We start from the raw sequence: 14,190 nt of genomic DNA on the forward strand, positions 1-14,190 counted from the left end.
CTTCCCTTGACTTCCCTTACTCTTCATCCAATGAGGGTCACAGGAGCCAGAGTACAAAGTTTTCCAGCGTGGCAGTCCTTTGACATTATTTCAGAATAACTGCCGGCTGTGTAGACGCAGCCTAAGTTATTTTGAAATACTGTTGCTGCGTAGACGTACCCTAAGAACGCGCTAGTTCTGCAATGCACCAGCCTGCTGTGGCATTCATTTTGGCAGTGGTGAAAATCGAGGTTAGCAGGTTGTTATCGCTGTAAAGCATGATGAATTACATGTAGTAGAGGTTGCCAGTGAGAAACGCCAGCCTTTCTGAATGAAGGAGATAATTCTTCTCTCCAGCAGTTAATGTTCTTGACCCTGAAGGAATTAGGTGCAGTTTTACACTCTCAGATTACCCCTGATGTTAATATAAGACCTAATACCTCATTGGAAACATCTCCAGGAAGGATAAAGGGTAAGGCAAAATTGAGAGAGGTTATTAGTGGTGTCTCTACCAAGCATTTAATCAGCTGGTCTAAAGCTTTTTGGTGTTCCTAGGGTATCTCTCCAGATCACTTGCCTTGCTTTTTGGCTTCAGCTTTTTTGGGTCCAGTTTTGTCAGCGTTGTGCGTCAGATTCCAAGGGAACCGTCAACAAGCCAGAACGGAGTTTTGCTATTGGAGAAGTCTTGAATATACATTTGATAGCTGGCGATGAAGGCTAGCAGCTTGCCAACTTCCCCCTACGGAGTCTGGTAGTTTCTCTGCAAGACCACGAACTGCTGAGGTGTCAGCTGGAGTCACCGTACCGCCTCTCCCAAATAGCATACCTCCCTCTTAAAGAGCTCCTATCTCGGCCTTGTCTACACTGGCATGTTTTGTTGCCAAAAAATGTACAATACCATGCGATTTTTGTCCTGAGAAACACCCAGTTTTGGCAACAAAAAGTCCCCCCTCCTCCCTGAGAGACGTTTGCCTTTTCCCCTCCCTTTATTATTGACAAAGAGCCAGTGTGCTAATTGCTGTTTGGTTTTTGCTTCCACCGGTATCCCACAATGCCTGCCCTGATGGTCGTGCTCAGTGTGTTGTGATCTCTGCTGCCCTGCAGGCATGCACCTCTCTCCGCTTTCAAAGCTCCGGGAAGCTGAGTGAGCTGCTTCGTTCGGGGAGCAAACAAAGAGCAAATCACTGGAGTGCTCCTGTTCTGCCCTGCTAGGAACCCAGCGGCAGGGGGAGGGCTGGAGAGACTGCTGTGCTGCTTTGACACTCCTCAGCCTGGAGAGCTCACAGAGCAGCTCTGCCTTCCCACCGCACTGCACTGTGGGATGCTTACCCACAATGCTTTGCTCTCTGTCACCAAGGGGCGCTAGCAACGTGGCCATGAAGCCTCAACAATGGGAGGCGGGACTTTTGCACGTCGCCAGCACTTTTGTCACCAAACCTTCCCCGTGTAGACATGGCCCGAGAAACTAAATTGCCAAGTTTCCGTAACAGCTGCAGAGCTCTCCTGTGCACAAGGGCGCTGTCCAGGTAAGGGACACCCACACATTCAACAAGGCACTCTGCCACATGCCGCAGGGGGCGGGACGTTCAAACTCCAGCCTGCTTAAGACCGCCCTCTTACCGCAGAGCATCGAACCTCACCTATCTGGCCCCTTACGCTCTGCAGTTGCCACGCCCACTTGCCAGGGAGAAAGAGGGCAGTTGCCCCCAGGGCCCAGAGATGCAAAGGCAGAAGCAGCTGCTGGAGCCCCTAGCTCCTTAGCATCGAGTCCATACGGTGTTGGGGGGAATTTAGCAAGTCTGGGAAGCTGCTGCATGAGCTGACTTTCTCTTGAGGATGGTGAAGTCCTTGGACGTATCTCTAAACAAAACCAAGATGGGGGTGCTGGGGTCTGGGTGGTGCTAAGGGCTGACTGTCCTCGGCCACGCCCCTTCCATCCTAGCCCACGCCCCTTCAATCTTAGACCACGCCCCTCTGGGGCATGGAACCGCCCCCACTCCACACCTTGCCCGGGGCCTGCAGTGGCCGTCAGCCTCGCTAGCAATAACAGTCCACCCTCGGCAGTGTGTGAAACGGCTCTAAAGGGACAGATCTGGCTAGCTGGGCTCCTCACTGCGGTAAATGCTTAGCTCTTTGTTTCCTCCTCAGTCGTGTACAAATGCCACCCCAAAGGGCTCCCCCAGAGGCTGCGTCGGTCACAGGAGGGCTGGGGGAGGGTCCGTGATCCCGCCTGACTGTACAGCCTACGAGTCAGAGCAACAGCAAGCATTGCCAAGCTGCAGATGGCTTGCAAAGCTGCCATCTCCCCCCTCGCTTGAGTGGAGGGCGCCCGTGGTGCTCGGCAGCCGACGGAGAGGCTCCGGGCTCATGCCTAACCCGTGCTGGCGCGTTTCATGATTTTGCCAGCGCCTGGATCTGTGAGTCTCGACTTCCATGAAAAAGACGCCGTTTCTTAGCCCGCAGGGCTGCGGCGAGACGCTGAAGAGCACGAAGGGAACACGGCGCAGAAAGCAGCAGGCACGGGAAAAGGACCCAAAGTGCCATGCTGGTTGAATGTCTCATGCTTTGGGGCCTGGCCTCATGATTTTTTTTTTTAAGGCTCCGGATCAGAGTCCCCTCTTATTTTTTTTAATCCATGTGTGGAATAAATTTTATGTGCACTGAGACGTGCGGATGCGCACCACCAATAGAAATACATGCTGCCAGCTGCGGACACTCTGGCTTCCCTGTGATGGGTCAAAGAGCAGCTCCCTTTTTAGGAGCAGCCAATACACTGTATTTCTGACCTGCTCCCTTGCCCCCGCTCCCCAGGTAGGGGAAGTTTCTCAGTGTAATCAGGAGATGCCATATTTCCCATCTGAAACTTTGTGCATGAGGCTGTGTCTGTCTTAATCTCGGCGTCTAAATCCAGCTCGCAGCTAATCCCAGGAGCTGAGTCGCAGACCGCGTGTGCCGCTCCTCTTTTAATTTCGTTTGAAACAGACGCGCCCCCGCCCCCTGCTCATTTCCCAGCTCTGTAATTCAGTGCGGAATGCACGGAGGAGATAAGCGACTTGTTGGGAGCCAACGGGCTGGAGAAGACAGCTCACCCGCATTCGCGAGTTATCGCTCGCTGCAGCTGCATCCGTCTAGGTGACATCTGCTAAACAGGAAGTGCCTCTTGCCAGTTTCTTTTTTCTTAAGCAAAAAAAGGGCTGGTGGTTTTTGTTGAGTTTTTGTTTGTTTGTTTTGTTTTCCCCCTTTTTTCTTATTTGTTCGGGGCTGGTCTTTGTGGATCTGTATTCGTTTCTTTGGAGTCACAAAGCCACCGTGGGAGCGAGGTTTCGTGTTGGTAACTGTTGAAAGCCCAGGTTCTCAGCACTAGCTTTTTGGAGGCAGCACGTTGGCCTGCGTGGTGTGGGAAGGGAGTTTGTGGCCTCCACAAAACTTTGAATAAGACTTAAACTCAAGTAATTTTGCCACAGCAAACTGTGGCTGTGTCCCTGACCATCTTGGCTAACAGCCTCTGAGAGACCTGTCTTCCCTGAACTTATCTAGCTCTTTTTCAAACCCAGTTATACTTTTGGCCTTACAACATCCCCTGGCAGGGAGTTCCACAGGTTGCCTGTGTGTTGTGTGACGCAAAACTTCCTCCACCATTTTGGCAGTAGGCAGGCTTGCCAAACAAACCTTTATCGGAGCTGCAGCCTGCGTGTGTGCTCCCTAACCGAGCCGGACTGGAGGAGGTCCCACGCAGCCCTCAGCGATTCGGGGGTCTTCTCTCTTTCCTCAGCACCAGGGCAACATACCCAGCTCCGTCCTTCCAGCCGCTGCCCGGCTCTGCTCCCTCAGGGCTTTCAGGGCCCAGAGTCCTTGCTGTGCAGCCTCACTGGCATTTCCAGAAAGCTCTTCACTGTATCCCGCAGCCTCTGGCATGAAGTCATTTCCAATCTCCCAGAGACGGCTGGTGTGTGACCTTCCAGGAGGGCTGGGCCTACCCCCACCTCTCCTCCTGCTAGTGAGGCGAGACTGGAAGAACGTGAAGCCGACGTCTGCTCCTTTGTAGCCAGGGTCCCGAGCGAATTAGCAATACCCTGCTCTCCGGCCAGGCCTGTCTGGGCCTCGTTCACACACCCTGGCACGTTTTACCCAGACTCCCTCAGCAGCGCTTGGCTGTCTCTCCTCCTTCTGCCAGGGCAGAACCGTCTCCTTCCGTGTGATGCCCTTCAGCAAAACCACATTCGGAGGTCCGACCACCTCACAGATTTACGTGGTATAAGAACACAAGAAGGGCCATGCTAGGTCAGACCGGAGGTCTGTCTAGCCCAGGACTCTGTCTCCCGCCAGCAGCTGGGGCCGGAAGCATCAGAGGGAATGAAGGGAACAGGGCAGTTATCAAGGAATTCATCCCCTGGTGCTTAGTCCTGGCTTCCGGCAGTCAAGAGGTTTAGGGACACTCAGAGCAGGGGATGTTCCCTCTAATCTTTTCCATCCATGTGCAGAATAAATGTTATGTGCACCAAGGCATGTGCGAATATGCACCACCAGTAGAATTAAAACCTACCTGTGGGCACTCTGCTAATCAGCTGGGCGGCACCTGAATTTTCCCTGAGCTGCAGCACAAGCGTCCAGCTTACAGGGAATGCTGTCTGTGTCTCTTACCATCTTGGCTAATAGCCTCTGAGAGACCTGTCTTCCCTGAACTTATCTAGCTCTTTTTTGAACCCGGTTATACTTTTGGCCTTACAACATCCCCCGGCAGGGAGTTCCACAGGTTGTCTGTGCGTTGTGTGACGCAAAACTTCCTTTTTGTTTTTGTTTGAAACCTGCTGCCTATTAATTCCGTTGGGTGACCCCTGGTTCTGGGTTATGTGCAGGGGTAAATAACATTTCCTTAGTCCCTTTCTCCACACTGGTCACGATTTGATAGAACTAGTCAATAAGTAGCAGCAGGAGGCGGGTTTTCCGGGAGGTGTTGGAAATGTGATGCAATGCAGCTGAGCCCTGCACACCAATTCCTTGTCGCCCGTGGCCGATTTGGAGTTAGTAGGGCCCTTTGCTAAGCTTCCTTTTTGCCCCCTGCCACTCTGAGACCCAGCCAAGATAAAGAAATTCTCTCTTATCTCCCCCTTCCCTCCGTTTTTCATTCCCTTTTTTTAAAATTTCCCTCTCCTCCTACGTGATAAGCAATGGGAAGTAAATGAATATCAAGTGAGATACCTTTGAATGTTTTTGTTGTCTAACTCCCCCCCCCTCCGATCTCTTGAAAATTGCCCCAGCTTTGATCTTTCCAAAGATCAGGGTAACAACCCTTCCCCTGTCCCCCTGAATGGAGTTCTTGGGCACCGTGTGAGAACTGCGGGCCTCGAGGAAATCTCATGTCTGCCTCGCACAGACGTGCAGAAAGGAGAAGTATAGATGATGTGCAGCAATAGTTTTTTGACTTTCCTTTGCATGACACGCAGGAGGGGCCACCCAACTCAGCCGGCCAGATAAGCAATTTGATCAACCTCAGATGCTCTGATCTCTTGTTGGGGCCGAATCCTGTTCCCCTTGAAATCAAAAGGCATTCTGCTCCTGAGTTCAGTGGGAACGGACTTTGGCATTTGGAGAGGGAAGAACAAAACTGGGCCAGAGCACCCCCCCACCCCTACGTCCCCGGCCAGGCTGGAGCAGCCCCCTATCTTCGTGGGGCAAGGGGGAGGGGGCTGCTTCAGGGTGCTGGTTAACCATACTCAGTGAGCATTACCTAGTAAGGCTTATCAGTTAACTGGTTAACTAGTTAACCATTCACACCCCTATTGGCAGCGTGTGACCGTGGGTTCCTGCACTGCCTCTCCGCTCCAGGAGCTGGCTGTGTCATTGGGCTGTGGCGGGATTAATTGTGGCCTTCTGCTCGGCCAAATCACACCCCCATAGCAGCAGGCTGCTTGCCAGCCCTCCCACTTGGACGGGGTGGCGCTGGCTGCATCAGCCTCTTTAATGAGGGGACTTGAAGGAGCTGGCGTTGCACTGCCAACACCTCCAGCCCCGGCGAGAAATCAATGTGAATTAAGAGAAGTCAATCCGGCATAGCCTGCTGCCGCTCAGTCACACGCCCAGCCTCTCAGACGGCTTTATCAGCCGGGGCGCAGAGCTGGCTTGCTGGGCAGGGAGCGCGCGCCCGTCCCGTTTACGCCAGTCCCCAGGGCAGCGGGCACAGGGGCGGCCCATCGCTCCGGGGCCCGGGTGGGAAATGAAACTAACAAAACCACTGACATGGGTCTTCCAGGTCACTCTAATTCAGGGGCGGGGAACTTAAGGCTCCGGCCCCCGACTTCCCTGGATTTGGGGTGGATGGGGAGAGACTCGAGGCGCGTGGCTAGATGCAGGAGACGGTGCCCTTGCGTTGGTTCCCGTGGGAGGGGCGCCAGGGATCACCGTGGAGACGGGGCCCAGCTGGCACCCACTGTGGAATGGAAATGCTGGCGGGGCCAGGGCCAGCCGCCCACAGGGCTCTGTGCTGCCCGAACATCGCAGCCAGTCCCCTCCTGCCTCGGCTCCCCTGGTGCAGGGCCCGTCCTGGAGGCTGCACAGACAGAGCGCTAACGTGGCTTGGCCGCATTCAGGCCGGGAGTCTGTGGCAGAGCCAGGAACAGACCCGCATCCCCTGGGAGCAAGCCCCGGGCCGGGCCTTCCCCACAAGCTGCCCTCCCATCCTGGGCCACTCGGCACAACCTGCCGGCCCCGGGCCCGGTTCTCACGGGGACAAGGCTCCGCTGAACGTTGGCCTGCAACCCAGCTCAGCCCCCAGCCTGGAGGAGGGAGCCAGGAGGGGACGGATGTGAGTACAAGGCCTTTGGGTGAGGGGGCGCATGTACTGGAGGGAGGGGGTGGAGTCGGGTATGGCGGGTGAGCAACGGGGTGGATAAAAGCCGATGGAGGAGAGGATCTGTGGCTGGGGTGGGCACACAGACAGGCGGCAGGAGCAGGGTGAGGAGCAGAAGGGTGTTTAACTACTAGACCTCACTTCCCTCCAGAACCCAGAATGGACCCAGCACTGCTGGGACTCCTCACTCAGCCAGTGGGTGTGAATCCCAGCGTCCCAAAGGGCGGGTCTCAATCCCGCTGGTGCGCCAGGCGCGTAGCCGCCTGCTGCTGCTGCCCGTTGCACGGCTAGCTCAAGGGGGCGGCTTTCCAGGTCCCGGCCCTGCGGCTGGCCTGTCGTGGGGGCTCAGGACGGCTCCACGGGACGGAATTGCTCGCGGTTCAGCTCGCTTGGCCACACACATAGGAAATTGCCCCAAACCCTCTGTGAGCGACGGGAAGGTTGCCAAGTCACACGCCGGGCAGACAGGAAACGCCAGAGTCGAGGCAGGCTGCGCAAGGCCTCTTGTGAAGCCGACTTTAATCGCCCGGTGGCCGGCTGCCCTTTCACCAGGACCCTGCCTCGTTCTGTGCACAGTAGTGAAAACTACCCTTCACAAGCGACCCCGTCACCTCCCTCGGTCCAAGCCTTCCACCTTCCCTTGCTGGCCCCCTTGCCTCCCATGTTGGGGGTAAAGGCAGCCGGGTCTCTGCTCAGGGTTTTTGGCCACTGTTACCCATGGAGGCTAAGACGGTGCAGCGCCCCAGGGTTAGCACTGGCATAGGCTGCTGTCGATGTAGATGTGCCGAGTTAGCCGACAGGCTGGTCCAACGTGCGGCAGAAGCCGTAGCCACACCAGAGTCCAACCCAGTTCGGCAGTGTGCAGCGTGCGCACCGCACGTGGCACGCACCATGATTTTGTGTGGCACATGGGGAGGCCACAAGCGGGACAGGTGGGAAGTTGAAGAAAGCAAACTTACCCCCGCCACGCGGGCCCTACACATGGAGCAGCGTTCCCCCCTCCCGCCCCATGGAAAAGTCCTGCCCGCTGCTGGGCATCCCCCTCAGTTGCTCCCATGGGGCAGGCTGCAGATTAGGCTGTAGGGAGCCCGGCCGGGCAGGTCGGGCTCTCGTGGTGCACAAGCGGCCGGCACCTTCCCCCTTCCCTGGCAGCAGGTTAGGCTGCACTGTGCCCGGCGGCGGCGGCGGTGGCGGCGGCGGCACCGGGGCTGAGTACCCTGCACACACAGGTGGGGGCCCTTCGGGGCTTTGCATCCCCAGGGACTCGGCCGGGGGGCACGCAGATCCGTCCACAGAAGGGAATAAGGTCACGCCACTTCTGAAAGGTCTCTGACCCCTGGCCCGTCCCCTACTGTCCCCAATGGAGCCGTGTCACCTTAGCTGGGAAATTGTGGCCAAAACTGGTCTGGACCCAGCCCGGTAGGTTCCTGGATGCAGGGAGTTTGTCCTTAGTCTCCCTGGCAGGCCCCTGTGCGTACCGAGGGGTTTGAGGCTGTCTAGTCAGTATCCCAGTGATTACTGGGAACCGAGGCACGGTGGGAAGTAAGGGGTGTTGCTCACTGGGATCCCCTGGCACGCTTTCCATGTTCCCAGGCTGCAAGCAGGGCCCTCTCTCCCTGCCCCGCCCTGCTCCAGTGCACCTCGGAGATAACAGCCCTCAGCCCCGAAGCCAGCGCGCAGGCTGGGCCACAGACCAGCCGGTGTTATCACTCCCTTCCTCGTGGCGAGGAAATCAGGAAGTTTGCAGAGCTACCCTGCCACTAAAATAAACACTGCTCCTGCCAGCAGCTGGGCGGTATGTCCTGCCACCCCCGGCAGCGGCCAGAGCTCCCCAGGCATGGCCCTGCCGGTTAATAGCGCGTGCAAAGGGGCGGCTGCCCAGCGGCGCGTGTCCTGAGCCGAGCTCCAAAGCTGGCCGCAGGGAGACCCTGCATTTGCGAAATCGCCGCAGACGGGGAGGGAAATGCTCCAGGCCACAGGGCAGGGGGGCGCGAGAGAACTCTAAGAATCGCGGAGAACCACACTCTCCATCTTCAGCAGCACGCAGATCCAGCCCCGGATAAACTAGCTGAAGCCTTTCCATGCCTCTCCTTGCGGAGGGCCCTCCCACGCCCCCGGCTGCAGGGCAGAGCTGGTAGCCCCATAGGACAGACGCGGAAGTGACCCCGAGGGGGTTGCCCAAAGTCACGCACGGAGCTGAGAATCCAAGCCGAATCTCCCGAGCCCAACCTGCACCTAACCGCTAGGCCAGCCTTCCTCTTTACAAGCTGACGGGAACGCGCCTCCCGACAATCAGACCCTTCCTTGACCCCTGCCAGGCAGGAGAGCAGCTGTTGTGCGATGAACCCATAAAAAGGGAGCTACCCACATGTCTGCCAGCTGGCACCCCGGCCACTCCGATACCCTGGAGATGGGCAGGCGCTAAGACCCTGGGTAGACCCTGCTGAGAAGTTCCAGTGGCTTCCTCTCGTCGTTTGCCGACCGTCAGTGTCCCAAGGCTGGGACCGGGTCTGGGAGGTGATTGGAAAGTGCCCCACAGGTGCAGGAAACCCTGCGGTGTAAATTAAAATAATCTTCCCCGAGGAGACTCCCCCCATCACCCCGTGTTCACCGCCGGGGACGAGAGCATCCTGATGCTCCCCTCTCCCACCTTTACTCTAGTATGGTGCTGTCCCCATTCCTGCTCTGCCCTCTTACCCGCCCACGGTCTTCCTTGGGCTCGCAGGCAGAGCTCCCCCTGAAGCCAAGGAGCAAAGAAACCACAGAGCCCTGAGGCAGGAAACGATCCATGACGGACGTGGCACTGCTCCTGGCAAATCAGAGCCAGCGGTCCTCGCTGAGTCCCAGCAGGCAGCGGGGTAACTCCTGGCCCTGTTACTCCAGCAGGCAAAGGGTTAACTCCTGGCCCTCTTACTCCAGCAGGCAGCGGGGTAACTCCTGGCCCTGTTACTCCAGCAAGCAAAGGGGTAACTAAGTCCTGGCCCTGTTACTCCAGCAGGCAGAGGGGTAACTCCTGGCCCTGTTACTCCAGCAGGCAGAGGGGTAACTCCTGGCCCTGTTACTCCAGCAGGCAGAGGGGTAACTCCTGGCCCTGGTAGTCCCAGCAGGCAGCGGGGTAACTCCTGGCCCTCTTACTCCAGCAGGCAAAGGGTTAACTCCTGGCCCTCTTACTCCAGCAGGCAGAGGGGTAACTAAGTCCTGGCCCTGTTACTCCAGCAGGCAGAGGGGTAACTCCTGGCCCTGTTACTCCAGCAGGCAGCGGGGTAACTCCTGGCCCTCTTACTCCAGCAGGGAGTGGGGTAACTCCTGGCCCTGTTACTCCAGCAGGCAGAGGGGTAACTCCTGCCCATTCCCATGGCTGCACTGGGTGGAGCAGGCAGCAGGAACAGGGCCGGGAACAGGCTTAGAGGAAAGGCTGGGGACGCCGTCACACACCCAGTCCCCTGGGCCAGGTGCCCTGACAGCCCTGGGGAGCTGCAGGATGTGTGGGTCACCGGCGGGTGGCTCGGTGGCACCTGGGGGTGGGCGTCCCATGGGCTCACAGCTGCTGTTCCTTTGCTCCCCAATTCCCTCTTCCCGCAGGACACGCTCAGGGGGCGGGCGGCCTGGGGGAAGGGGGCAGGTGACCGGGTGTATTGGCAAAGTTTTGCTCTCTGCATGGGGATCTGCCGGCCCTGGTCCTGGGGATTTCCCTGGGCAAGCCAGGCCGCCTGCCGGGCGCCTCGCCCAGCTGGAAGTTGCTGCATAGTGGCCAGATGCAGGGAGGTCCCCTCTTCCTCCCTCTCTTCCTGCGTCCCCTGCCACCCAGGCTGACTCCACTCCCCCTGCCAGGTGCGTGGTTCGTCTGCCGCGTGATTTCTTGGGCCACTCCCTTGCTCCCGTGGTAGGGACCCGGGAAGGGGAGCGTCAGGCCAGGCTGCCCGCTTGCCTTCTGGGCCCCTGGCCTGGCGCTTAGCCCAGCTCAGAGCAGGCCTGAGTAACGTCCCCTTTTGTTGCCCCTCGCAGGGCTGCCCAGGACGGGCCTCCGGCCCCGATGGGAAAAGCCACCTGCTGCTGGCCACTGGGGTTGGATCCCCGCTGGGGTTGGCAGGTTTTGCCAGAATCCAAAGCAGACGCCCAGGACCCTGGGGCCACCACAGACGCTCGCCAGTCCCAAAGTCAGTTACTAAGCGCAACAGAACCGTGCAAGCCCTGCGCTCAGGAGAGGCGGGGAGAGCACAGGCCTGGGAGCCAGGACTCTGCTGCGGGCACCTCCTGCCTCTGACACCGACTGCCCTCCGTGGCCCTGGCTAAGTCACTTTGCCGGCCCCTCTCCCTGCGGGCTGAGAAGCTGAGCTAGGAAATATTTCAGAGCCCATGAAGGAGAGGAAAGACTGTCCACAATGACCCGTTCCTGCTGCCCTCCCTGGTGCTGCTCCTGCGCATGGGAGGACAGGCCAGAAAGGTGCCGTCCTGCCTCAGGAGCAGGCGTTCTCGAGAAAGGGCCGAGAGATTTCCAGGACAATCCACCCCCACCCCATTCAAATGCCAAGTGGGCAGGGGGCACAGCTTCTGAAAGGGGTCCGGGGCTTAGCCTAGCTCCCCCGCGGAACGAGTCACACCCCTGCCGCTGTTGCCAAAAAGGCGATGGTCATTCTGGGGCGTCTGAGCGGGCATAGGACACGGGGGGGGGAGGTCATGGTCCCGCCTGGTGAGCCTGCACCCCGGTGGGGGGGCCGCACAGCAGGGAAGATGGGGACTAACTGGAGGAAGTCCAGAGGCGCGCAACGAGAATGAGAGAACCTACCCTAGGAGGAAAAGTGATCCCTGCCTGCAAGCCTGGCCTGTTCTGTTGGTCCCAGCCCGAGATCGTTGTTCTCTGTGTCCGTGGCAGGCCGGGGAAGTGACCTGGGGTTAGCTAGGAGGATGGCCTGGGTGTATGTGGCCCTGCCTCGAGGCAGGGCGCTGGACTACATGATGTCTCGCCTCCTCCCAGCCCAGCTGCTCCATCATCCTCACCCCCTGGAGTTGCGTGGGATGGGCCCAGCCGTCCCTGCATTTCCTGTTGCCTCCTTTGCTTAGGGGGCGGCAGGGCCTTTCCCCTGCCTCGAAATCTCCCACTGGCCGGGCGTGGTGGGAGCATTTCCCACCATGGCCCATCCACGTGGCTCCGAGTCCCTTTGCCCTGCTGGCCTGCGCCCTCTACCCCGCTAACGCTGCCTCTTGCTTGCGGCACAACTTACCAGGGACCCCTCGGATCCCTGACGACCATGCTGCGGGGCTGCCCCAAGTCCTTCCTGGTCTCTCCCGCCTGCCCTAACTCCGTAGCACAACTCTGCCTGGGAAGGAGGGCGTCGGGGAGAAGCGAGTTAGGGATCCACGTCTCCGGCCACGGAGCAGGCACTCCAGTGGCCACCATGATACTGATGCGCCTTCGGGACCGGCGCTGGCGGGGCCGGGTCTTGATCTGATTACGCCAGAGTCCCTTGACTGGAGCAAGCGAGAGAGACTCTGGGGTACGTGAGCCCAGAATTGCTGCCGGGGAAGGAGTGGGGGAAAGAAAATGCGCTCCGGCGTGGCACGGCAGTGACCCGACCAGGAAAGAAAGCCGGGAGTAAATTCAGGATTTAAAACCCGTAAATAAAACAGGAACGAGCCTGATTAGTCAGGATGGAAATGTTAATTGCAGAGCAGCCTCTGCCAGCACCGGATGCACCTTCCTCCAGCTCGGTAGCAAAATCCCTCGGCTGGCCTGTGTCGCTCACAGAGTGGAGGCAAACAACCTGGCCAAAGATCTCTCTGCTCCAAACCCGGCTGCCGCCTGTGACTCCGCTGGACAGGTGGCCACCCGGCTGCTGGAGGACCCAGGTGGGTGTTCCCCTGGGCTCGGCTCTGCCTTGTCAGTCTGGTGCCCCTGGCCTGGCCTAGCCACTGAGCCACGCTGCCGGTAAGCGCCCGCCTTTGGAAAACAAGCGCATCTCCCACCTGCTGCAGGACCCTGGCACCGAATCCGGCACAGTGTTTGCCAGCCAGCGAGCGCAAGGGCTTGTCTGCACCCAGGGCTTCCCCGGCGATGAACAGCTGTCTGCCTAGTTCAGGCTGCTCCGCCACCCTGAAATCCTGTTTGCTCTACAGGATGAGTCAACATCTCCGCCCTCCGCGCGGGCGTAAACACAACGGCCGGCCTGGCAGCTGCGAGTGCCCCCACCTGCTCTGCCCAGGGTTGGCTTGTTCCACCGCCCGCCCTTTTACCTTTGCCGGGTCTCCTGGAGCTCCTTCCCCAGGCCCCATGGCAAGCGGACGCCGACCCTCGGGCTTCCAGCGCGGAAGAGCCTCCGGCGGGCTGCTAGCAGGGCCTTGTGGCTGCGGGCTGCCGAGATGCCCTCCGCCGTGCCAGGCCCTCTGACCCGGACCCGGGCTTGGCTGCAGCCGGTCTCTCTCAGATGCTCGCAGCCACCTGGCAGGGGAGACTGGTTCCGAATCCGCGCAGGAGGACAGCTCCGGACTGCAGAGCAGAAAAGGCCGGCGAGGGCGGCTGGTTGTCTGTCCCTCGCCCCACGGGGCCCCCCTTACTGCTGCTGCGAGCGGGTCCTGCCAGGGGTCTGGGTGCTCATGTGACAGCCAAGGGGACTGGGAAAAGCTCACAGCTGCCGGCTGGTGATAACGCAGCGGGGGAGGGGACCGGGCAGCTGCGCCCCTGTTCTTCCCCCAACAGGAACCATCTGTGACCAAGCCCAGCTCTGTCTTCCCTGTCACCCATTCCGGTCTGACTTTCCAACTACTTCCCCTTCGTGCCGGCTTCACTTCCCCACGCCGCCCGCGGGGCCCGCGCAGGCTGGCGTGTCATGGGGGCAAGTTCTCGTTTTCCTGCGGGGAGGGAAGGGGGCTGGGAGCAAAGCCGGGAGCAGGAGCTCTTGGTGCTGGTGTAACCCGCACGCCTAGTGTGGGTCACTGTCCCACGGAGTGGCCCTTAGACCACGTACAGCCAGAGCTAAGAACAAGGGAGCCCTGCAGCCGCAGCTGAGCGCCAGCTGGCTTTATAGCTCAAGCTGGACAAGCTCCTGCATTAAATGCCGGCGAACCCTGGTTCCAATCCAGCTGGTGGTGGTTACACAGGGCCTGTGGCTTCTCTGCCCAAAAAGCTGGGGGAGGCCTGAGAATGGGCAAGATAGTACTTGGCGTGGTGCGTGCCGTGGGCACGAGGGCACAGCTGTGCTACCCCACCTTGGCTGTGCACCCGTGCCCAGTTATGCAACTCCACTGCATGCGGGGCACTGTTGAGCGGGGCGGGGCGGGGAGGAAAGGTCCCCCTATAAAGCTTTGCGATCTGCAGCCCAGAGGTTCTGACTTCTCCCAGCTGTAGGTGTTTCTTAGCTTCTGCCTTC

General features: G+C 59.1%; 1 protein-coding gene across 1 annotated transcript in view; it reads right to left on the bottom strand.

Moving 5' to 3' along the window:
* Positions 1-13,565, bottom strand: part of CBFA2T3 (CBFA2/RUNX1 partner transcriptional co-repressor 3) — a 111,500-nt gene extending 97,935 nt beyond the window's left edge. Inside the window, exon 1 of the mRNA XM_075939859.2 lies at positions 13,058-13,565. The gene's annotated coding sequence lies outside the window, so the exon portion shown is untranslated. The remainder of the gene's footprint in view (positions 1-13,057) is intronic.
* Positions 13,566-14,190: the final 625 nt, after the last annotated feature.

Source organism: Pelodiscus sinensis, chromosome 12 (assembly GCF_052426305.1).
Source record: "Pelodiscus sinensis isolate ZL-2025 chromosome 12, ASM5242630v1, whole genome shotgun sequence".
In the NCBI taxonomy this organism is placed as follows: domain Eukaryota; kingdom Metazoa; phylum Chordata; order Testudines; family Trionychidae; genus Pelodiscus; species Pelodiscus sinensis.